This window comes from Podarcis pityusensis, assembly GCF_964106645.2.
Source record: "Podarcis pityusensis genome assembly, chromosome: W".
Classification (NCBI taxonomy): domain Eukaryota; kingdom Metazoa; phylum Chordata; class Lepidosauria; order Squamata; family Lacertidae; genus Podarcis; species Podarcis pityusensis.
Window position 1 is genome coordinate 30,242,822 of NC_138045.1, and position 24,809 is coordinate 30,267,630.

General features: G+C 45.7%; 1 pseudogene across 1 annotated transcript in view; it reads left to right on the forward strand.

Annotated features, from left to right (window-relative positions):
• Nucleotides 1-213: 213 nt before the first annotated feature.
• The window catches only part of LOC308467687 (steroidogenic factor 1-like), a 214,644-nt pseudogene continuing 190,048 nt past the window's right edge, over nucleotides 214-24,809 (forward strand). Inside the window, exons 1-3 of the transcript in view lie at nucleotides 214-492; nucleotides 4,541-4,783; nucleotides 13,687-13,773. The product of the transcript in view is annotated as a steroidogenic factor 1-like (transcript). The remainder of the gene's footprint in view (nucleotides 493-4,540; nucleotides 4,784-13,686; nucleotides 13,774-24,809) is intronic.

The window sequence follows — 24,809 nt, forward strand, 5'->3', positions numbered from 1 at the left end:
TCACCTCACGTTTTTGGCGCAAGCTTATGGGCTTGCTGCAGGTGGAAGTGAGTTTTACTACGGCGAGGCACCCCGAGACCAATGGGCAAGCGGAGAGGGCGAACGCAGTTTTGCAACAGTATTTGCAGTGCTACGTGAGTCAAAAACGATTCGGTGGACAAACTAACCCTGGCAGAGTTTGCTTACAATAACGCGGAGAATGTATCCACTGGGATGACTCCGTTCTTTGCCAATCACGGGCGTCACCCAAGGGCTTTCCCGGGAAGGGGGGAGGAGTCATGGAGTGTTCCTGCAGCCGAACAGTTTATGGAGGAGATGGAGGCTATCCACATGCAGCTGCAGTTGAATTTGGAAAGGGCTAAGGAGTTATACAAGAAGGAGGCCGACAAGCATCGGCGACTGGGGGAGGTCATCCGGGTTGGGGACAAGGTGTGGTTGTCCACGCAAGGGTTGCCTTGGAGAGGGGGCTGCAAGAATCTCAAGCCCAGGAAGGTGGGCCCTTTTGAGGTTATACAGCAAATCAATCCGGTGGCATTTAAGCTTAGGTTGCCAGAGAGCATGAGGATCCATCCGGTGTTTCACAGGTCACTGTTGTTCCCCTACAGGGAGGGGGGAAGGAGGTGTTACGATATAGAAGCAATGCAGCCGCGAGCTGCTAGCTTGAAAACAGCACATGATGGAATGTTAGGACTGTTCCGTGGGAAACAGAGGGACAGTCAATTCACAGGGCAATGCACCGGAATTAGCTCAGAGTGTAATATGAGCTCTTCCTTTTGCTCTTGTACAGGAAGTACAGGAAGTGTTTTCTCTCTCGACTGCTGGAGCTTGAAGAGAGCAGTCATGCTTTTGTAATGCTGCAAAGACAGAAATAAAGGAATGTAAATACGTTTCTGTCTATCTCTTTCCCCTGCCCAGGGGGGGGGGGGCAGGAAAGAGGGTGTGTGTTCTTCTCACGCTGAGAAGGATCGCCTATCGCGACCTAGCCTGTATCCTGCTGGGGAATGCAGACAGGGAGGTCAACAGGAGATCAAGCCAGGTGCCTGGAGAGTTGCCAGTTTCTCCTGATAAAGGCTTGATTTCTGACATCTGGTAGCACGGAGCCGATGGCATCGATCCATGAAAGCAGCAAGAGAGGTTGATGGATCGTACTTCATCCTCTGCAAGGAGATAAAGAAAGAATGTGGTAGCGGGCGGATGGAAGCTACAAGGACGGCTGAGCACCGGAGGAGGTCTTTTTGCTGAGCAACGGATTCCCTCAAGGTATGGTGATTTTATGCCTTTGAGAGTGAACGCGAATTGAAGCATTCTTCGGTTCACTGAGTGTCTGCTTTTGGATGAAAACAGCACGGAGAAACAGCCTGCATATTTTGCATTCCTGAGGCTTGATAAGCTTGCTAGTCCAGTTGCTAAGCAACGAGACGTCAATCTTTTCAGCTACGTCAGAGATAGTTAGCTTGAAAGAAAGTGGAAATTTACTAGCCAACGGAAGAGGGGCTGGGACTGTAAAAGGCTGGAAAAACACTGGTAAAAATTCCAGCATTTGTTTTGTCTGTTGTATCACTGCTCTTGGAGGGACTTTCCGGAGCTGCCTGTGTTTAGCTGCCAAGTGAAAGGCAGTAAACAACCCAATAGACTCTTGGATTTTACAGGCTTGAGAGTGAGAGCTGAGGCTTGGATTCAAAATGGATGCCAAGAAGGGGGGAGGCTTACCTTACCCACCTCCACTGACTAATGACAATTATTCCTCATGGTCTGTAAAGATGAAAGCCCTGCTTCAGAATCAGAGGATTTTTGGGGTGATTGAAAACCCCATCCCTGCTGCACCAACGCCAGGTTGGAATTCACAGAATGTGAGAGCCAGGACGGCCATAATTCTGTGTATCTCAGATGATCAACTCGTGCATATTCAGGATTTGGAATACGCGCGTGAGATTTGGCAAACGCTGCGTAGAATACATCAAAGAGATGCTGGTTCTTCAGCGTTGCTGCATTTTGAAAAACTGACCAATCTGAGGCTAGCGCCTGATGGAGATGTACATGCGCATCTGACAGAGATGAAATTCTTACGCCAGCAGATGGCGCAACACAATTTCCCTCTTCAGGAAGAGATATTCTGCTTCATGATCATTAACAACCTTAATCGGACTTATAAAACAGTTGCAAGTCAGCTGGGTTCTCTACCTGCCAGAGATCTTACGGTGGAGAGAATTTGTTCGGTGGTTCTCAATGAGAGAGACAGACTTGCTGCAATAGATGTCAAAGACAGGGGGAGAGAAGCTCGGAGTTCTGACACCCCCACTGCTACTGCAAGTGAAGAACAGGCTGTTGCTTTGAACGTTGTCCGTTGTTACAATTGTGGACAGACTGGGCATCTTCAGCGGAATTGTAAGAAGCCACGTCAACAGAAAGGAGCTAAGGGGAGCTCTGCAAAGCCTGAGGCGTCAGGCAAAAGTCGTACCAAGTCCCAGGTGAAACCTGCGAAAGCATTGCTGTCAACAAAAGCCGAATTTTCAACGGAGAACGCTTTTGTTCTTGACACGGGTTGCACGCAACACATGACGTCGCGCCGAGGACTGTTTTCAACGTTTAAGAAGCAAAGCTTCACTGTGAAACAGGCCAATGGCCAGGAGCTGAAAGCGACCGGGTTTGGAACTGTGTATCTTGAGAGTCTGAACTTGACTATTAACAATGTGTATTTGGTTCCTGATTTAAAGTTCAATCTGCTGAGTGTTTCGCAGATCACAAAGAAAGGACTGATTTTGTCCTATGATAGAGAAAGCTGCAAAATCTTCAAAGATGGAGAGCTGTATCTTTCTGCCAGGGAGAAAGATGGACTGTATTTGTTGACTTTTGATCAAAGTGATTGCATAAATTGTAATGCATCTGAGTCTAACATGATTTCTCTTGCAGGTGTGAAGAAAAACGTCCAGAAGACAATGCAAGTAACCAAAGCTTTTTAGCGAGTGTATGCTGATGTGATTGGTCCTCTAGCACCATCTAGAGGCAATGCAATATATTATCTTGTGTGTGTGGATTATTTCTCTCATTATGTGTGGATATACATAATGCACAAACCACAAGAAGCCTTAGAAAGGTTTAAAGAGTTTTGTGACAGGGTTAATAATGTTCATGATGCTAACATTGATTGTCTTTTCACAGATGAAAAGCCAGTTTTTCTTTTGCAGGATTTTCAGGATTTCCTGGATAAGAAAGGGATAAGGCACAAGACTGCTGTTTCAGCAGATGCATGGAACAAAAGTGTCTGTGTGCAAGTGAACAAAGAATTGCAAAATGGGATGAAGGCACAATTGCTGAGTTCACATTTGCCACATGAGTATTGGGCGGAATCAATATTGTGTTATTGTTACTCTTGGTTGAGAAAGGTTTCAAAAGGTTTGGGAAGTTCTCCTTTTGAAAAGCTATTCCACAGAAAACCTTCTGTTGCCCATTTTAAGGTTTTTGGGTCTTATGTGAAATCTGATGCTCCAGGTGGAGTAAAGAATACTAGAGGCATTTTTGTGGGTTATGAAAAGGGTCTCTATAGAGTAATTTTGTCTGAATCTGGTCAGGTGATTCTCACAAAATTTCTAGAGAGTGCTCCTGAACAGGAGAGAGTAATTGTTCACACATTTCCCACTGAGGACAATTCAGATGATGATGATGATGATGATTTTACTGATTAGAGAGTAACAGTGAGAGAGTAATTGTTCACACATTTCCCACTGAGGACAATTCAGATGACGATGATGATTTTACTGTACTGAGAGTAACAGTGATAGCTCAAAGAGCTCAGTTGACACAGTCATTGAGAGGAAATCTCACACAATGGATAGACCTTCACAGGTGAACGGTGAACCACTGTTTACTATTGGAACTGGTTCTCCAAAGAGTCCTGAGACTGAACCAGTGAGCAGAGAGGATCAGCACCTCATACGCAGGTCCGAGAGAGTTACAAAGGGTGTACCACCCAAGAGGTATTCAAAAGAGTTTGGTAATTCAGCTGTAGCATGTGTTACTATTGTTGACAACTCAAGACAGGTTAAAGGTGTGTCATTCATCCTCCATCTGAAGGTGTCATTCATCCTCCATACGTTTCTGTCTATCTCTTTCCCCTGCCCGGAGGGGGGGCAGGAAAGAGGGTGTGTGTTCTTCTCACGCTGAGAAGGATCGCCTATCGCGACCTAGCCTGTATCCTGCTGGGGAATGCAGACAGGGAGGTCAACAGGAGATCAAGCCGGGTGCCTAGAGAGTTGCCAGTTTCTCCTGATAAAGGCTCGATTTCCGACAGGAGGCAGGGTAGTGGGGAGGGGGAAAGCCCACCACCCGAAATGGAGGAAAGGGAGCAGTGTAACGAGGTGATGGAAATACTGGATTCTCGCTGGAATGGGGGACATTTGGAATATTTGGTGGCGTGGGAAGGGCCCCGACATCAGAGAATACCTGGGTCCCGGAAGACAGTATCACCGACGAAGGCCTGGTGGAGGAGTTCCACAGTTTTTTCCCTGACAAACCCAAACCCCGGGGTAGGTTTCTTCAACAGGTGTTCGAAACAACAGACGATGAAGAGGAATTCGAGGGTTTCCCATCATCGGACGAGGAGGAGGAAGAAAATGAAGGCGTCTATTGGGGAACACCAGGAACTGCGGGTTGGAGGGAGGTGTTCGCAGATACGGATGAGGAGGATGGTAGTTTTTCTGGCTTCTCCCCCACCACCCCAGAAGAAGGAGAGATGGGTACAGTCGAGTCTCCCGAACGGGAGTGGGCCTTTGAGGAGGGGGTGGATGTCAGGGAAATGCACACAGCAAAAGACCCAAGGGAGGAGAGGAGCACTTATAGAGAGCCAAAAGAGCTAATTAGCAGCCTATCTTCTGACAGTGAAGAAGAGGCAGGGAGGGGGGATGATCAGCCCGGAACTAGCTATCCTTTGAACAGAGAAGCTAGGAGGCGGGGTTTCCGCCGATTAGCCTGCTGGGGAAGGGGAAGTAAGAAAAAAAAGCCATTTGAGGCATCTAAGCATACTGAGACGGACATGCTTTGAAGCTCTGGAAACCTTTTTGAACTGTATAAATAAATCTAAAAGACAGCAACTGGCGGCGAGCCTGGAGTCTTATCTATGCTGGCTTTGGCAGCACTCACCTCTCACACTCATGGCACCAGCCTCCATCTTAGCAGAGTGCCTGGCTTGGCAGGGCATCTCTCTGCCCCGGGGGAGACCTTGCTAAGGCCCAGCAGGGCTGAGCAATAAATCAGGCTGAGTTCCTCTTCCGCCCTCATTTTTTTTTAATGAGCTTCTTCTCTGGCCATGAAAGCCCCCACAAGCATCCTTTAGCAACTTCCTTTCCCCTCCTTCTTTATTTATGGCAAAGGTCCCAGTTTATCTTCCTTGCTGCCACATTCTGATGCTGGTTTATGAGCCGCATTTCATATCACAATTTCTTTTCTTTTTTTAACATGGTCACATGGCCATGGAGAAAGCCAAGGAGGCAACTAATCTGTGTCCACCTTGGCCACCATTTGGAGGCGGGAAGTGAATTGGATGAAGGTCCAGTAGCGGCTGGGACTCCTGACACGGGGGTGCCCACGTTGTGAGGGTGAGGGGGAACCCCAGTCAATCCTTTCCGGATTGAAACCTAAGCCCAAGGATCTGGCTGTTTCTGCTCCTGGAGACTCACGTGAGGGCCCTTTGCTTCTCCAGCTCAGCAGACAACGCAGAGCAAGAAGAATTTCCCAAGTAAGTGATTTAAAGCAGGCCATGCCAAGGCCATTTGCAACAGCTGCAACTCCTCCACTCCTGAAACGATCCCAGCTGAACTGTCCATCCTGTACTCTCTGTGCATTGGTCACTTGGAAGATTGAAACCCCAGTAAGGTACTGAACTGGGCCTAGGTTTCTGCATTGGCTTCCTGCACAGATCCTCTTTTTCTTGGTGTTGCCTTCACAACTCCAGCAAATCTGTGCCTGTCAGACCAGGAGGTGGGAAGTGGGAAGGGGGAAGGGGGGCGGGGGTGGGGGAAGAGGCTGAGCTGCCAGCCTGCTTGCTCCTCACACAAGGAGGGCCAGTGCTACTCTCTTCCCCAGTGGGCAGGGTGGACGCTAAGCTACAATTCAGGACAGTTTTTGCAGGATCCATCTCAGCTCCAACCTGGACTTAACATGAGTCCATATGCAGCCCCCCCCCCTTTAGACCGCAAGCTCTGTTCTGGAACTTACGTGTGAAAGAAGGAGGTTTCTTTGTGGATAAACAATAGTGCCTTATATATAACCACAGCCTTCTCATACCTGGATGCCTGGAAGCCACCATGTTTCAGTTTAGGAAGTTAGGGCCTCAAAGGGAGTGGAGAATGGCTCAAAATGCTGTAAATCCAGACACCAAGTGAATCTCCTTGGGTGGGGCTCTTTCGTGCTTGACTTATCTTTAAGTGTTAGTTGTGCATCTTATTATAGCTATAGCGATGCATCACAATTTTATGTGTGATTCTTCTGTGAGCTTAAGACTTTTGCAATAAAAATATAAAGCAAGGAGGGGGAGAGATAATAATAATAATAATAATAATAATAATAATAATAATAATAGTTGTTGTTGTTGTTTGTACCCTGCCCATCTGACTGGGTTGCCCCAGCCACTCTGGGTGGTTTCCAAGACATAAAAACTTAATAAAACACCAAACATTAAAAAGTTCCCAATACAGGGCTGCCTTCAGATGTCTACTAATAGTTGTGTAGTTGTCTATTTCCTTGACATCTGAAGGGAGGGTGTTCCACATGGCGGGCACCACCACCGAGAAGGCCCTCTGCCTGATTCCCTGTTGCTCACTTCTCACAGTGAGGGAACCACCAGAAGGCCCTCAGAGCTGGACCTCAGTCGGGGTGGAGACGCTCCTTCAGGTACACTGGGCTGAGGCTGTTTAGGGCAGGGGTCAGCAAACTTTTTCAGCAGGGAGCTGGTCCACTGTCCCTCAGAACTTGTGGGGGGCTGGACTATATTTTGAAGAAAAGAAATGAACAAATTCCTATGCCCCACAAATAACCCAGAGATGCATTTTAAATAAAAGCACACATTCTACTCATGTAAAAACACGGTGATTCCTGGACTGTCCACGGGCCAGACTTAGAAATTGATTGGGCTGGATCCGGCCTCCGGACCTTAGTTTGCCTACCCATGGATTAGGGCTTTAAAGGTCAGCACCAACACTTTGAATTGTGCTTGGAAACGTACTGGGAGCCAATGCAGATCTCTCAGGACTGGTGTTAAATGGTCTCGGCGGCCACTCCCAGTCACCAGTCTAGCTGCCGCATTCAGGATTAGTTGTAGTTTCCAGGTCACCTTCAAAGGTAGCCCTACGTAGAGCTTGTTGTAGTAGTCCAAGTGGGAGATAACCAGAGCATGCACCACTCTGGCGAGACAGTCCACGGGCAGGTAGGGTGGAGCTGGTAGACAGCTGCCCTGGATACAGAATTGACCTGCACCTCCATGGACAGCTATGAGTCCAAATGTCTCCCAGGCTATGCACTTCAGGGGCACAGTTACCCCATTCAGCGGCGGAGCAAGCCGATTGGGTGCCTGGGGCAGCACGCGCGCCCTGTGCCCAGGGACAAGGCCAGCTACCCGTGGGGCAGGGCAAGCCAGGGCAAGGCGGGGTAGGACACTCTGTGGGGCCTCCAAGGAGTGTTCCTGTCTCCTCCCACTCAGCCGCCCTACAGCTGAGGGGGAGGTGGCGGGTGGACCGTTTGGGGCAGTGCGGAGCCTGCGCGCGTCCAAGCCACCGTGTCTCTCCCAGGAGACATGTGTGGCTTGGGTGCGTTGCAGGCCCCACAGTGAGTGCCGCCCTCAGTGGTGACATCCAGCCTCTACTTAGAAACCTCCAAGGAAGGAGAGTCCACAACCTCCCAAGGGAGACCATTCCACTGTCAAACAGCTCTTACTGTCAGAAAGTTTTTCTGTTTGTTTAGTCGGAATCTCCTCTCTTGTCACTTGAAGCCATTGGTTTGAGTCCTACTCTCCATAGTAGGAGAAAACAAGCTTGCTCCCTCTTCCATGTGACAGCCCTTGAGATATGTGAAGATGGCTATCATAGCTCTGCTCACTCTCCTCTTTCCCAGGCTACACAGACCCAGCTCCTTCAAGTGTTCCTTATAAGGCTGGGTTTCCAGACCCTTGATCATCCTGGTTGCCCTCCTCTGTACACCTTCCAGCTTGTCAACATCCTTCTTAAACTGTGGTGCCCATAATTGGACACAGTATTCCTGATGTGTGGGATGTGAAACACAAGACCAGTCAAGTACAACATTCCTAGAGTGAACATGTTTACACATGCGGAGGAATGTTTGTCCAGCCAGCAGGTAAACTTCCTGTTTCCTTCTGGGCTGGGACAGACTTCCTTTGCATGTGACTAGAGGTGGGTGTGGCCTCACCTGTGCAGGTAATGACAAAAGCACAGGGCAGGGCAGCCATCTCTCTCTTTTTGACTATATGCATCGAAGAAGCAACATCTGCTTATGAGATAGTTTCCAGGTGTATGTTACTTTTCTAAGATAAGTCTGCTTTCTGGGATCTGATTGTGAACAGAATGTGAGTAAACTCTTTTTATTCTTTTATAGAAGACTGTGTCGTGTCTTTACTTTTATGAGTGAATAAGGGGAAAATACCAGAACAGTTATTATAGAGGCTTTAGCGAGCCTGACCAAATGCATCCGCTGTGTGTTTAAAAAGGGGAATGTTACTCTGCTAAACTGTGAACTTGTTAACACAAGTTGGAAAGGCTATAACCAAACAATATATCCTCTCCTGCATCCCTGAACAGTCCCACAAGATGTGGTCTGACCAAAGCAGAATAGAGTGGGACTATGACTTCCCTTGATCTGGACACTTGACTTCTGTTGATGCAGCCTAGAATAGCATTAGCTTTTTTATTTCTGCTGCTGCATCACACTGTTCACTCATGTTCAGCTTGTGGTTCACCAAGACCCCTAGATCCTTTTCACATGTATTGCTAGTAAGCCAGGTGTCCCCCTATCTTATATTTGTGAAGCTGGTCCTTCCTGCCTAACTGAAGAACCTGACATTTGTCCATATTGAAATTTGTTTTGTTAGTTTGGGCCCAGTTCTCCCATCTGTTATAAGGTCATTTTGAATTCTGGTTCTGCCTTCTGAAGCATTAGCTACCTTTCCCGTTTTGGTGTCATCTGCAAATTTACTTCCTTCACCTAAGTTGTTTATAAAGACATTGAATGACAACAGGCCCAGGACAGAACCTTGCGACACCCCACTTGTCACTTATCTCCAGGATTACAAGGAACCATTAGTTAGCACTCTTTGTGTTCAGTCAGTTAACCAGCTACAAATCCACCAAACAGTTTCTTTGTTCAACCCACATTTTACCAGCTTCCTTGAAAGAATATCATGGAGGACTTTGTCAAAATCAAGATACACTTTGCCTAGAGTGTAAGGTCCAACAAATTCACCCATTGCCTTGCTGACAATTTCATTTCCCAGAAGGTGGAAGAAGCAACAAGGGGATCACCCATCTTGGACCTGGTCCTCACCAACAGGCCCATCTATTCCAACATCCATTTCTCACAGTGGATAAACAGTTACCTCTGAGAAACCAGGAAGCAGGACTCAAGCACAAGAGCCCTCTCCGCTCCTGTTGTTTCCAGCAACTGGCATTTGGAAGCATAACAACTTCAAACTATGAAAGCAGAGCACAGCCATCAGGATTGGTAGCTATTGATAGCCCTCTCCTCTTCCATTAATTTGTCTGATCCTCTTTTAAAACCATCCAAGTTAGTGTCTCCTGTGGGAGCGAGTTCCACAGTTTAACAATTTGTTAAAGTGGAAGGGTGCAGCATTCCCTAAAATGGGCCAATCACCAACCAGGGCAGGCAGTGGGAAAGGGGGTTGGTTTTCCGGTGCAGCAACCTGGACACTGAGGAGGCACTTGGGGTGAGGGTGGGGCACACAATTTTTTTCAATTTTTTTTATTTTCAATGCAGAATCATAACAAAAATTACAAACATTGAATCCAAAATAATACTATACCAAAAAAGAAATGGAACATACAAAAAGAAAAAGAAAAAAAGCAGAGGAAACAAAACAAAACAAAAACAAAAACAAAAAGGCACACATTTACAGAAAAAAACCATATCATCATTATAATCTAGTCATTACATACATATATACATATTGACTTCCTTCCTTTGTTCTAAGACCTCAAAAAATTTACTTTTACTGTATTGTTGTGTCTAATTAGATTACTTCCATCTTTGTACGTGTTTTTTTTTTTACACCATTTTTCTTTTTCTTTAACCCTGTAAAGCATCATTCATTACATACCGATATACTTACTCCAGAACAATGTTTTTTTATATACTCTTCAGCACATCCCCATTCTTTTAATAATTTCTGGTCCGATTGTCCCCTTATGAATGCTGTGAGTCTTGCCAGATTTATGTATTCACAAAATTTAATTTGCCATTCTGGTGCTGAGGTCCATCTGGTTGTTTTCTATCAGCTGTAACTCACTAAAAAGATGAATACATTTTCTATAGAAGATTAAGCTGTAGCTGTAAAATTTAAAATGAAGTGTATTTTCACTTTGTGTGTCTGTGTGTGTGTGTGTGTGTGTGTGTGTTTTACATAACTACCAAGCAACTCCATGGTCTATCTATTTCATTTATACATAAAAAAGAATTCCAATGTATGTACTACTTGAAAACTGATTGCCTTCTTCAAAATATAAAATAAAAGTAAACTATGACTAGGAATGTATAAGATACAACAGAAATTAATCTGAATAAAACTGCGCCTCTCAGAGTTCTCTACGGGGCCCCCCTGACGTCTGCGCCCTAGGCGGCTTTCTAGATGTCCTGATGAGAGCCCCAGCCCTGTGTGCGTGGGGGCGGGGGCGGGGGGAGGCTGCACCGAGCGCCTTTCCGGCCTCTGACAAGGATCTCTTGGCCCTTTCGGCCTGGTGGGACTCTGACTCCCATCAGCCCGAGGAAGCACGGTCAATGGCCAGGGACAATGCGAGGAAACCTACTGTTTTGTTCGCTTTCGATTCCTTTTGCAAGTGCATTACATTTTGCCTTTTCAACTGTCTGAAGCAAGTTGAACTCGTGTATAAAAACGTGTTTCAGCTCAGCCTCTCTGAGACAACCCACGAAATAATCCAGTAGTCTATTGAAGCATTCGTCGAGATTTGCTGCAATCCATTCATCATCATCACGGGACCACTTGGTACATGCATGAAAAAGGGCAGTTTTGGCAAGGTAAGAATGGACGCGCAGCAACATCGCGCTCGCTGGCCCTGCCGGAGAGTGGCGCGCACGTTGAGGAAGAGCGCAGGGGAAGAGCGAAGCCAGGCTGGAGCGCTTCTGTCTGTTGGTAGATGTTTCCGGGGATGCTGAAGGCCTGCAGAACCCGAACCAAACCCCTGGGTCCGCCTTGCTCAGGGCCTCAGAGGCTCTCCAAGGATTTCAGGCCAGGAGAGTCTCTCTCAGCCCTGCTTGGAGATGCTGAGCGGGATACACTCGAGGACGTCCTGAGCGCGAGGCGGATGCTCTGCCACTGAACCATGTCGGTCCTTCGCCTCTGCGCCCTGTAGCGCATCAGCAGCACCCAGAGGAGACCTGGTTGGGGGAAATACTCTTGTGCGAAAGGGAGAACCGCTGCAGAAAGAGGGGCTGCGTTGGCCACTCTCTTTTGTCATGTGGATTTCCCCATCACCGCGTTAAAAAAAGACAAAATACTAGGAGCACGTACTTTTAAATTGCTCATCCCTTCGTTTGAAGGTGGTTCGAAATCCCTTTTCAGGCTTGCTATGGGACATTGGTTTGGCGCGTTCCTCCGTCTTCCGACGCTTCTTTATGTTATGATGATCATGTTTAATGTATCTATTAGCGATACGTGTGTGCTGCGGCTGCTGCCCGAGAGCATAACGCGCTGGTGGCTTACAATATTATTATTACACAATAAAAAAATTAATACATTACAATATTTTATCATAATTACCGTTTATAATATGTTACAAAGTATAAATTTTAATATTATATAAAATGTATAGTGTACAATCATAGTATAACAAAAATAATATTAATGTACCCCCTGAATTAATAATAATAATATAAACATTTTATAATATTTTATCGTATTAACATTACTATATCTTAAAGAGTGTGCTATAAATTATATAACGCAATATTGTATAACAACTCTAATATTTATATGTCTTCTGCCCTCAATATATTATTACATAATTATCATACATTCTAATTTATATTAACATGCTATGAATTGTAATATATTATATTTAAAGTATATAATGTTATGGTATAACAGTAAGATTGATATTTCTCCCCGCCTTCCGAATTACCCAAATCTCTAATAATTTGGAGCGTGATTTGCTGAGTGGGTGGAAGAAAATAAAAACGGCACATGAGGCTGGGCGCGGGGAAAACAAATAAAAACCGCCACCCCCGTTTTCTTTTCACCGGCGGTAGCGGCATGAAGTTCTCCGGCTGACGCGTGTTCTCTTTCGACACAGGCAAAGAAAAGATGCTTCCGAGTCTTGTTTGTTTTTTTCCTGAAAACAATCCGAAACACATTTTGGAAGGGGGGGTAATTTTCCCTCCTCCCTCCCCCACTCTTTTGCTCGGTCCCGGACTCCCCTGAAATCCAGGAAGTCTCCTGGCCGAGGCGAACCGGCCCGGCTGAATCTCCGCGGCGCCTCAGTCTGCGCGCTTTGGGCTGCTGGCCAGTTCCCCGGGCTGACCGTGAGGAGCGAAGCGCGCCACTGGGGAGGCCCGGTCGACGTCACACACGCGTGCACCCACCCAACCATCCAGGGTGAGAGAAAACAAACCCGGAGGGAGACTTTCCCCCCCCAAGAGAAGAAGGCCGCTGAATACCCCCCCATGCCCCCGCCCCATGTTTTCCCGAGGAGCACAGAGTTTAGGTCGCTCCAATCTGGAGTGGGGGTGGGGGGGTGGGAAACCAGTGAGGGAACCAACAGAAGACCCTCGGCGCTGGACCTCAGTGTCCAGGCAGAACGATGGGGGTTGAGACACTCCTTCAGATATACTGGACGGAGGCCGTTTAGGGCTTTAAGGGTCAGCACCAGCACTTTGAATTGTGCTTGGAAAGGTACCGGGAGCCAATGTAGCCCTTTCGCCTCCACTGTTGCTCCTGAGTAGCCAGTGCGCCCCGTCGGCGCCTCAAGTGCATGGAAGCCAGTCTCCAGCTGGGCTGATGAGGATGGGACGTTTCGTCTTCGGGCTGCGCCAGGAGGTGGGGCAAGCGGAGATCTGCTCAAAAGGCCGCGGTGGGGGGGGGGGGGGAGCACTGCCCCCATCGGGTGGGTGGGGGTTCTGACTCCCGACGCCCCACCCCATGGGTAAAATGGAGCCCTAACTCTCCACTCCCCAGCTCCCTCCTTCCTCGGCTGGGCGCTTCTTACTCCCGCCCACCCCCACCCCCCCCACCTCAAGAGGCGGTGGAAGAGACTGGGCTAGCGCAGCCTCCCCGCCCAGTTATAAAGGCGGCTGCCCTCCCCTGCCCATCGGTCGGTCGGTCGGTGCCGCTGCCAGTCCGCCCTTAGGTCCCGGACCCGCCGCCACCATCACCGCCGATTAAGGCTCAGACGCTGCCCGGTTCTCCTACTTTCAGAGGAGATGATGGATTGCTCCTAGGACGATGATCTGGACGAGCTTTGCCCAGTCTGCGAGGACAAGGTATCCGGTTACCATTACGGACTGCTCACCTGCGAGAGTTGCAAGGTAAGGGCCGGCCGTCGAGGGACAGCGACCCGCTCGGGACTGCCTTCCGCAGTCGAGAAAGGGGCTTAGTGGTCTTCTTCTTAGGCAGGAGAGAGGGAAGAGGTTTGAGATCAGGGATCCCCAAATTTGGACCCCCAAAAATGTTTCAGGGCAGCAGCGTGGGCTTGTGGGGTCGGATGCCCTTCTTTAAAAAAAATGCAGGCTCCCCCTTCCCCAATGAACTCCGCTCCACCCGCCGACTGAATAATGACCCCCGGATGGGATTATCATAATAAATGCCGCATTGAAAATTGGCTATCGCCCTGGGCTTCTTAACTGCAGCGCCCTAAAACACCCCAGAGCAAAACCGTCAGTGCAGAAATTATGGTGGCGTATTTTAATACATGACGCTGGACGTGCGTATTTAAAAGAGGTTCATCTCTCGGCTAGGGATGGGGTTTACAAATATTTGCAGGGCAAAACGGTGAGTACAGGATTGAAAAGGAAATAATTAGGATGCAAACAAAATTTGAATTATTATCGCTATCACTGCTTCATGGTTATATGAAATAGTGATAACTGCTTCAGTATTATTAAAAATAATCATTAAAATTAAGCCATGCTACTAATATTAGCAACATAAATGCAAATCATTATATTGATTAAAATAGCTCCAAAATTATTGTTAAATATATTTTTCTTAAGCACCAAGCCATCCACATCGAACTCTGGATTACCCAGCGCTTCAGAACAGTATTTCATTAACCCCAGAACCTTTCCCATGTTCTGTTGAAAATCCCGGTACATATTTCGACCCGTAGAAGCTGTCACTCATCTTCATTTTCTCGGGCCCATCTCTGTAGCGCAGCCCCACAACGCTCGCCCTGTAGAACCCACAATACGGCCTCAGTTCCTTTGGGGTTTTTGTTTTCGATCATTTGTGATATTTTAGAGGCCACAGGAGGACTGTGAATGTTTATCACTTCTCTTCGAACCCCGATTTTACAGATGGCGAGTTTTAAGGAGTCCGTGATCCGGCGCCCAAAATCGCATGTAACGCCGATTTGATGTCACTCCCATTCAGGAGCGATAGGTTCCCTAAGTCTGTTCCGGGGAGGGGGTGGGGGCCGGGGGGCAAATGCTTCCCCTGCGCGGCCTTTTCGTCCCTAAAACTCTTTTCGAAAAATGCGCGGTAGGAATTCTTTGGATATCTTATCTGAGAATGAATAAAATCCTTCCGGAATAAACGAAATCGACTGGTTTGCAGGCGACTCGATCAGGAAATGTGTCCGGGAAAATGCATCCCGGTCTGGAGTTCTCAAAAGGTGATTCAATGAAGGAGATTCGTCTTTTGGGGAACCACAAGTCTTAGCAGTTAATATTATTAAAAAACTGAACCTAGGGGAGCGTTTGGCGGTTGGGGATCTGGGGACGCTTTCCGGTGAGCAGCATGTGCACGTCGGGGTGTGGATGTGATGGCAATTATTTTCCAAGAAAGTGCCTTGTATATTTTTAGGCGCGGGAAAATATATGGCTGCGCGAAAGACGCCCGAGGACCCTGTGCGCCTCTTTCCCTGGAGTCGAGGGGGTGAACCAAATGGAGCCCCGGAGCGCTGCACTCGGCCCTTCTGTGCAAAAGACCTAGTGGTGCTCAGGACCAGACCCGGCTGGCCCGCTCCGTCCTTCTCTCCAGGAACGGGTTTGCGCCAAACAGGGTCTCCGGAGGCCGCCAGAGGACGGTGCTCGGCGGGGGCCCCTGCTGGGAAGGGCCGCTTTGCAAGCGGTGGGTGCGAGAAGGGTTAGGGAGAAATAGGGGGGGGGGATGAGGCGAATATTGCCCTCCACCCCCCCCCCCAAATGATGACACCCAGCAGGGGCATCCCTTTAAAGTGAGGTTACAGGGAACCAGGCAGAGGGCCTTCTCGGTAGTGGCGCGCTCCCTGTGGAACGCCCTCCCATCAGATGTCAAGGAAATAAGCAGCTATCTTATTTTTAAAAGACATCTGAAGGCAGCCCTGTTTAGGGAAGTTTTTAATATTTAATGCTATATTGTTTTTAACACTCCATTGGGAGCCGCCCAGAGTGGCTGGGGAAACTCAGCCAGATGGGCGGGGTATTATTATTATTATTATTAATAATAATAATAAAATAAAAATGTCTGTTCTTGGTCATTTTTCTGCTTTGTGGATTTATTTATTTGCCGGGTGAGGGAAGACATTATTCTGTTTTTCTTCGTTCAGTTCGGTTTAGTTTCTTTCCAGTTCCCCGTCCTCCCTTGCTGTCTCTAAAGGTGTTTTTGCTTGCTTGCTTGTTTTGAGACGGTGCTTTTGAGATTCCCACCTTAATGGTAGGATCAAGGAAGGTGGGGGAGGGAGAGGCCCAAAGACAGAAGCCTCAGTTTACCAGGATGTGTCTCGGGGTATGTCTGTCACATTTGTCGTGAGGCTCCCACAAAGGAAGGGCAAGGTCCATGGAGTCTCTTTAAACTTCCGGAGGTGCCCCCCATCATGTGTGTGTGTGTGGGGGGGGGGAATCGGCAGCTCCAGCTTGAAGGCCCGGCCGCCCCCACCCTCACCACCAGCGAAAGGGAGATGCACTTTCCCTGGGGGACTGATAATGCCCTAAGCGCCTTGCGGGGGTGGGTGGGTTGCCAGTTAGGTCCTGTGAGAAACTCTAGTCTTAAGAAACATCTGCCACCCTGTCTCAGTCTCTCGCTGGAAAAAGTGTATTCCTTCACTTACACTTCAGAATTAGAATTAGAATTATTAAATGTATTGCTCACTCTTCACCAGTAGGTCCCAGGGCGGCTTACAACAATCTGAAATTCAGAATTAACAATTGTGTGGTAAGCCGGCACTGCCCCCCCCCCTCCGGTGGTTCTTGCAGTTTAACATCCTGGCTGAAGGTTAGATTCCAGGAGGCAGAATATGACAGGGCATGGGGTATCTGCAGACAGGTGCCGGGGCTGAAGCGAGGGGGCCTGGGCAGTGGAGCCAACTGAGGAACCGTGCCCATCTTGCATTCTGAGAAGAGGCGTGCTCTTGAGGCTCCCTTTCCCCAGGGTGAGGCCACCTCTTCTAGGGATTCATCCCTGGAGCTGAGCTGCCCACCCTGTTCTGAGTTGAAGATCTTTTTATTTAATTGCCTGGGGTTGTGACATCATCGGCGGCGTGCAGAAGTTCACAAGACAAAATGACTTGCGGAAATGTGCTTTATTTAAAATAATCACAATATAAGGTGGCGCTGTGGGTAAAACCTCAGTGCCTAGGGCTTGCCGATCGCATGGTCAGCGGTTCGAATCCCCGCGGCGGGGTGAGCTCCAGTCTTTCGGTCCCAGCTCCTGCCCACCTAGCAGTTCGAAAGCACTACTAAGGGCAAGTAGATAAATAGGTACCGCTTTATAGCAGGAAGGTAAACGGCGTTTCCATGTGCTGCGCTGGTGCTGGCTCACCAGAGCAGCTTCGTCACGCTGGCCACGTGACCCGGAAGTGTCTCCGGACAGCGCTGGCCCCCGACCTCTTAAGTGAGATGGGTGCACAACCCTAGAGTCGGACACGACTGGCCCGTACGGGCAGGGGTACCTTTACCTTTACCTTTAATGTGATTCTTCTCCTTATGTGGAGGTGGTGATGGTGATGTGATGTGATGGAATTGGAATAATAATAAGAAAAAATTATTTTTACCCCGCCCATTTAATTGGATTGCCCCAGCCACTCTGTGGGTGGCTTTCAGTATATATATATAAAAATAGTAAAACACAGTAAAACATTACACCTTATAGAGCTTCCCTATACAGGGTTGCCTTCAGATGTTTCCTAAATGTTATATAATTACTGATCTCCTGATGGGAGGGTGTTCCACAGGGCAGACGCCACTACCGAGAAGGCCCTCTGCCTGGTTCCCTGTAGCTTCGCTTCTCGCAGTGAGGGAACTGCCAGAAGGCCCTTGGAGCTGGACCTCAGAGTTTTGGGTGCTTGTCGCCCCTCCTTGATAGGAGTCAGGGAGGTGGCGATGGTGGGGGCCAGAATGGGACAGCTTGATTAGATGCTAATTATATTGGAGCTGTGGTCCCCAAAGGGGTCCCTGGCTTCCCAATTCTCCTCTGCCCCAGTCAGCATGGCCACCGGACTGGTTAGGGGTGATGGGAGTTGTACCCTTTGCTATCAAGTGCTTGGGTCCAGGGTGCTCCGGTTATTGTCCCTGCTCAGCCCTGAAACTCTCCCCGGTTGTGCCACATTTCCCTCCTCCTCTCACTGTTGCTTCATCCCTGCTTTGCTCAAACGTCTCCCTCTTCCATTTCCGAGCTGCCTCATGTGGATATGATATGATATGATATGATATGATATGATATTATTTCACTCCTGGTGCGATGTGTGGTCTTCTGCATGTAGTTCCAAACTGTGATAATTTACAACAGGTACTTTATAATAAGCAAACATCCAAACGTGGAAACTATTATTTTATTTTAAAAGCCACATGTTCGATCTCCAGCTTTTCTAAGTAGCGCTGGGAATGACCCCTGCCCGTGAGCTCTGCTGCCAGTCCATACAGGCAGTGCTGAGTCAGGTGAACCAAAGTTCTGCCTAGGTATGAAGCAGATTTCCATTTTCCTGAACTGCTAAGACCAAAAAAATTAACATGGTATAAGCTTCTTCATCAGATGCATATGGGGACATGACTCTTGGGTTGTGGTATTGTTTAGAGATTGTTGTGCAGGCGGTTCTGATAGATTGCAAACCACCTGAAAAAGTCTCCTGATGCTGTTTTCTGCAGATGCAATGGAGGCGGCAAAGAAGGCCCTCTTCACCATCGCCATTGCCACTTGGTAGGCTCAACGTTGAGCTCTAGCCTGTGTCCGGTCTGATTCAGAATGAGTTTTCCGCCACCGGCGCTCTAGCTGTCTCAACGATTGTTTCATTGCCCTCAGCTCCGGGGAAAACCACGGGGCTGTCCGGGCTCCATGCAATCGGAGAGGGCGCTTCAGAGCCAGACAGTCAATAGCCCTGGTTAACTCCGCATTCCAGCCGGCCACCAGGGAATCAGCTGAAAGGCCATCAACATGGGATAAAGCATCCCCTACCACTCTCTGAAAGCCAATTGGATCCATTGAGTGGGGGGGGGGGGGAAACCATCCGAATCGGTCCCACCTCCCTGCAGAGGGGAAGGGTCGCGGAGAAGTCCAGTTGCACCAGGAAGTGATCTGACCATGGCACTTCTTTTGTTTCGCTTTTAGTTAATGTCAGATCACCAACATCCGTAGAGGTAAACACCAAGTCTAAGGCATGTCTGCAGCTATGAGTTGGGCCAAACTTATTCAGGGACAGCCCCATGGAGGCCATGCTTTCCACGACGTCCCAAGCGGCCCCTTGTAAGGTCGTGTCGGCATGGATGTTAAAATCCCCCAGGACAACCAAGCTAGCTGTCTCCAAGAGCATATCCGCCACGACCTGAAGCAACTCGGGCAGGGAATCCTTGATGCAGCGGGGAGGTTGGTACACCAATAGGAATCCTGTACTGCCCCTATTGCCCAACTTCCAGAACATGCACTCAGAGAACTGGGTCTTCCCAATAGGATGCCTGGTGCAGACTAATGACTTCCTAAAAATCACTGCAACCCCCCCTCCCCGCCTGGGTTGCTGTGCGTAAGAGAAACCCGGTGGGCAAGCAGCGGCAAGGACAGGCCCATCTGCTTCATCCAACCAGGTCTCTGTTACACATGCCAGGTCAAATCCTCCATCCACAATCAGGTCATGGATGGCAGTGGTTTTATTCATCATTGACCTGGCATTGCACAGCAACACTTTCAGGTCATGTGGGTTTCCCTTGCTGATTCCCTTTAAAAAAAAAAAAAATTCTTTTTATTAATTTTCAATAACCAAACAAAGAATAAACAAACAAAACAAAGAAAAAGAAAACAACAACCAAAACAGAAAAACACACAGACCAAAAACAGACAATAATTAATGACAAATAATAATTGACTTCCCTCCATCTCGGTTTTGGATTATGTAAGAATAATTCCATTCTGCAGTTTTCATTTTATAGCATCTACACATCACAAGGATTATGTTAAACCTACTGTGATTTTTAGATCTCTAGAATTTGCTTCCATGTATGTTATAAATTTAGTCCAGTCATCAATAAACTTTGTACCTTTTTGCTGTCTGATATTCTGCATCATTTTTGCCAATTCTAAATATTCAAATAATTTAATTTGCCAATCTTTAACAGTTGGGATGTTTGGGGTTTTCCAATTTTGTGCTATCAGGATCCTGGCAGCTACAGTTGCATATTGAAACATTGTCTGGTCCTCTTTCTTAATCTCGTCTCCGATCATTCCCAGAAGGAAGGCTTCGGGTTCTTTAACAAAGGTGTATTTAAATATTTTTTTCAATTCGTTGTATATAAGTTCCCAAAATTTTTTAACTTCTTCACACTTCCACCACATATGGTAGAAACTTCCTCCCTTGGTTTTGCATTTCCAACATCTTTTATCTCCGGTTTTATACATTTTTTCTAATTTCACAGGGGTGATGTACCAACGGTACATCATCTTTTCCATATTTTCTCTAAGGGTAGTACAGGCTGTGAATTTCATACCTTTATTCCACAGCCTCGTCCAGCTATCATAGTCCAAATTATATCCAAAGTCTATCGCCTATTTTACCATAATAATAATAATAATAATAATAAATTTTATTTATATCCCGCCCTCCCCAGCCGAAGCCGGGCTCAGGGCGGCTAACAACAATAAAACAGTACAAAAGTACAGCATAAACAACAGTCTAAAATCATTCGTTATAAAATTAATTAATTCAAGCCACTGGCAACTATTGGGCCAGAGCTCCGCGAAGATTGCCGAGGGAGGGAGTCAGGCTGTGCCCTGGCCAAAGGCCTGGTGGAACAACTCTGTCTTGCAGGCCCTGCGGAAAGATGTCAAGTCCCGCAGGGCCCTGGTCTCTTGTGACAGAGTGTTCCACCAGATCGGAGCCACAGCCGAAAAAGCCCTGGCTCTAGTTGAGGCCAGCCTAACTTCTCTGTGGCCTGGGACCTTCAAGATGTTTTTATTCGAAGACCGTAAGTTTCTCTGTGGGGCATACCAGGAGAGGCGGTCCCGTAGGTACGAGGGTCCTAGGCCGTATAGGGCTTTAAAGGTTAAAACCAGCACCTTAAACCTGATCCTGTACTCCACCGGGAGCCAGTGCAGCTGGTATAGCACCGGATGAATGTGGTCTCGCAGCGAAGACCCCGTAAGGAGTCTCGCTGCAGCATTCTGCACCCGCTGGAGTTTCTGGGTCAGTCTCAAGGGCAGCCCCACGTAGAGCGAGTTACAATAATCCAGTCTGGGGGTGACCGTCGCATGGATCACAGTGGCTAGGTCAGGGTTAATCTCCTCATCTTTAGTGTCCCATTCTAATAACTGGTTATACATTTTGGATAGGAGTTTAGTTTTACTTTCTAATATTTCTACGTGAAATCTAGATTTTTTCTCATTCATCCCAGTCTTTTTATCTTCTTTCCATAGAGCATTGATTTGATGAAACTGCAACCAACCTGTTAGTTTGTTTTTTAACTCTTCATGTGCTCTGATTTTCCAACCTTTTTCTGTTCTTTCCAGATCTTCATATGTCCATCTCTCACCTTCTATATTTATTTTTTTAATAGTTAAAATATCAATAGGCGATAGCCACCAAGGAGTGTTTTTTTCCAACAATTTTCTATTCTTTTCCCACACCTCTAACAATGATCCTCTGATAATATGTTTTGAGAAGCCTTTGTGCACCTTTTCCTTATTCTGCCAAAGATATGCATGCCAGCCAAATCTTATGTCAAAGCCTTCTAAGTCCTGCAAATCTGTGTTTTTTAAGACAATCCACTCTTTAATCTAGCAAAGGCACGAGGCTTCATAATACAATCTCAAATTTGGGACCGCAAATCCTCCTCTATCTTTTCGATCCATTAATAATTTAAATCTAATTCTCGGTCTTTTACTTTGCCAAATAAATTTTGAGAGAATTTTTTGCTAATTTTTAAATATTGAACTTCCTCTGATCACCGGAACATTTTGAAATAAAAACAATAGTTTTGGAAGTATACACATCTTAATTGCTGCCATTCTACCTGACCAGGAAAGCTTTATCCTGTTCCAAGTATCCAATTCCTTTTGAATTTCCTTCCAGGTGTTTATGTAATTATCGGCCATTAAATTTATATTTTTCATAGTTAACCAAATTCCCAGATATTTTACCTTTTTTACCTCTTTTATTCCAGATTGAATTTCTAACTGCCTCCTTAAGTCTTCTCCCATATTCTTAACCATCATTTTAGTTTTGGTTTTGTTCAACTTGAAACCAGATACTTTCCCAAATTCCTCTAGTAATACCAAAACTTTATCAACACTTTTTTTTGGGTCCTCTAACGTTATTACCAAATCATCAGCGTATGCTTTCAATTTAAATTCTTTTACCCCAATGTTGATTCCTCGTATCTCTGGTGTTTTTCTTATCTTGTTTGCAATTACTTCTAATACCATTATAAACAAAAGCGGTGACAGGGGGCAACCCTGTCTCGTGCCCTTTGAGATCGCGAATGAACCTGTTAAATTATTATTAATAATCAGTTTGGCTCTTTGACTTGAATAGATTGCTTTAATTCCCTCCATGAAAGTACCTTCTATCCCTGCTGTCTCCATACATTTTAATAGGAACTGCCAGGATACATTATCGAACGCTTTTTCTGCATCGATAAAAATTAATGCCTCAGGGATTTCATTCTTTTTTTCCAGATATTCGATGATATTTATTATGTGCCTTACATTGTCTTTTAATTGTCTATTAGGAAGAAATCCAGCTTGATCTATATGTATTGAATTTTTTAGATATTTCTTGAGTCTGTTCGCCATTATATCAGCAAATATTTTGTAATCATTATTAAGAAGCGATATCGGTCTATAATTTTTTATATTCAATTTATCTGAGTCCGGTTTTGGTATCAACGTGATGTGTGCTTCTTTCCAGGAATCCGCTATCTTTCCCCCTTGTAGGATGTTATTCATTACATCACATAGCACCGGGGCTAGGTGTTCCTCCAGAACTTTATAATATTTGGCCGATAATCCATCTGGGCCCGGTGCTTTCCCTGGTTTCAGTCTCTTTATTGCCTCTTGGACTTCATCTATTTTTATGGACTTGTTCAATTGGGTTTTCTATTCCTCCGTTATGGATGTTATTCTGTTGTCTTCTAGATATTTTCCTATTTCTATTATGTCTTCTTTTCTTTTGTATAGTTTTTCATAAAACTTGAGGAAGTTTTTCTTTATTTCATTTGAGTCCTCCACAAGTCGTTCTTCTATTTTTATCTTGTTTATCACATTTTGTTTTTTCCTTTTTCGTAATTGCCACGCCAATAATTTCCCCGTTTTATTTGCTGATTCAAAATTTTTTTGTTTCATTGACTTAATTCTCCATTCCACTTCTTGGTTTATTAACATTGAGTATTGTAGTTGTAGCAATTTGGATGTTTGTTTATTCTGTTTGTCGCTAGGATTTGTTATTAATTTTTTCTCACATTCTCTTAATTGGGCAAGGATTCCTTCTTTCTTTTGTTCTCTTATTTTTTTCCTATGGCTATTTTGTTGAATTAAAAAGCCTCTTAGCACCGCCTTGCTGGCATCCCAAACTATATCAATATTTGTCTCTTTATTAAGGTTTAAATCAAAATAATCTTTCAAGGTAATTTTGGCCTTCTCAATCGTATTATCACTTTCAAATAAATATTCATTCATTCTCCATCTATACACACCCTGAATTCCACACTTAATTTCCAGAATTATTGAATTATGATCAGAAAGGGTTCTGGGTTGTATTTCACATTTTTCAACTCTTGTTGATAGTTCTCTTGAAACCCGTATCTGATCTATTCTGCCCCAGCTCTGGTGCGGCTCTGAAAAGTATGTAAATTGTTTTATCAGCGGGTTTTTATGTCTCTAGATATCTATCAGGTCTAAGTTTTCTTCGAGATTATTAAACGATCTTGGTAATTTCCCTTGGCTCATTTTTTCCCTTTTTGCACTTCTATCTAATTCTGGTGTAGGTACTCCGTTTAAGTCTCTGAGTAAAATCAGTTTGTGATTCTCTAAATCTAATAATATTTGTTCCAGTTTTTTGAAAAATTCTGCTTTATTCGTGTTTGGAGCGTAGACAGTTACCACATTGAATTTTTCTCCCTGATGGTTAATTTGTATTCCCAAAATTCTTCCTTCCTCATCTTTGCATGTTAATTTAGGGTCCCATTTTTCTTTAGCATATATCACTACCCCTCTTTTTTTGTTTGCATCTGAATTAATAAACTCAACCCCCAACCTTTTATTTATCAAAATATGTTTATGTTTTTTAGCTACATGTGTTTCCTGACAACATATCACATCAAAATTCTTTTTCATCAAAACCTTCGAAATTTTATTCCTTTTAGATTTGTCATTTAGACCGTTCACATTCCAAGATAAAAATTTTAAAGTCATTATTGTGTTTTTTTATTCACTCTACACAAGTTCTCAGGCTTATATTCTAGTTGTTCTATTCCTTGTAGTTTCTTCCTCTTCCTCTTCTTCTCCTCCCATTGCGCCTTCTTCCTCTTCTTCTTCCTCTTCCTCCTCTTCTTCTTTCCCTTTCTTCTCTTTCTCTTTTATCTTCTCTATCCTTCTCTTTCTCTCCTCTACTTCTCTCTCTTTCTTCAAATCTTTCTTCCACTTTTCCAAGTTCCTTCTCATATCTTCTCAGAAAATTTTCCACTTCTTGAGTGTCACTCAGTCTAAATCTCTTATCCTTGTAATAGAAAGTAATCCCTTCTGGAAATTCCCATCTATAAGATATAGCATTCCTTTTCAATACACTTACTATTTGTCTATATCCGTCCCTTTTGCGCAGGAGCTTAATTGGAATTTCTTTAAAAATAACAATTGGCCTTCCTTCAATTATTAAATTTTTTTGGTAGCTCGTTCTTAAAATCATATTTTTCATCTCAATTGAATTGAAAACCACTAAACAGTCTCCAACAAT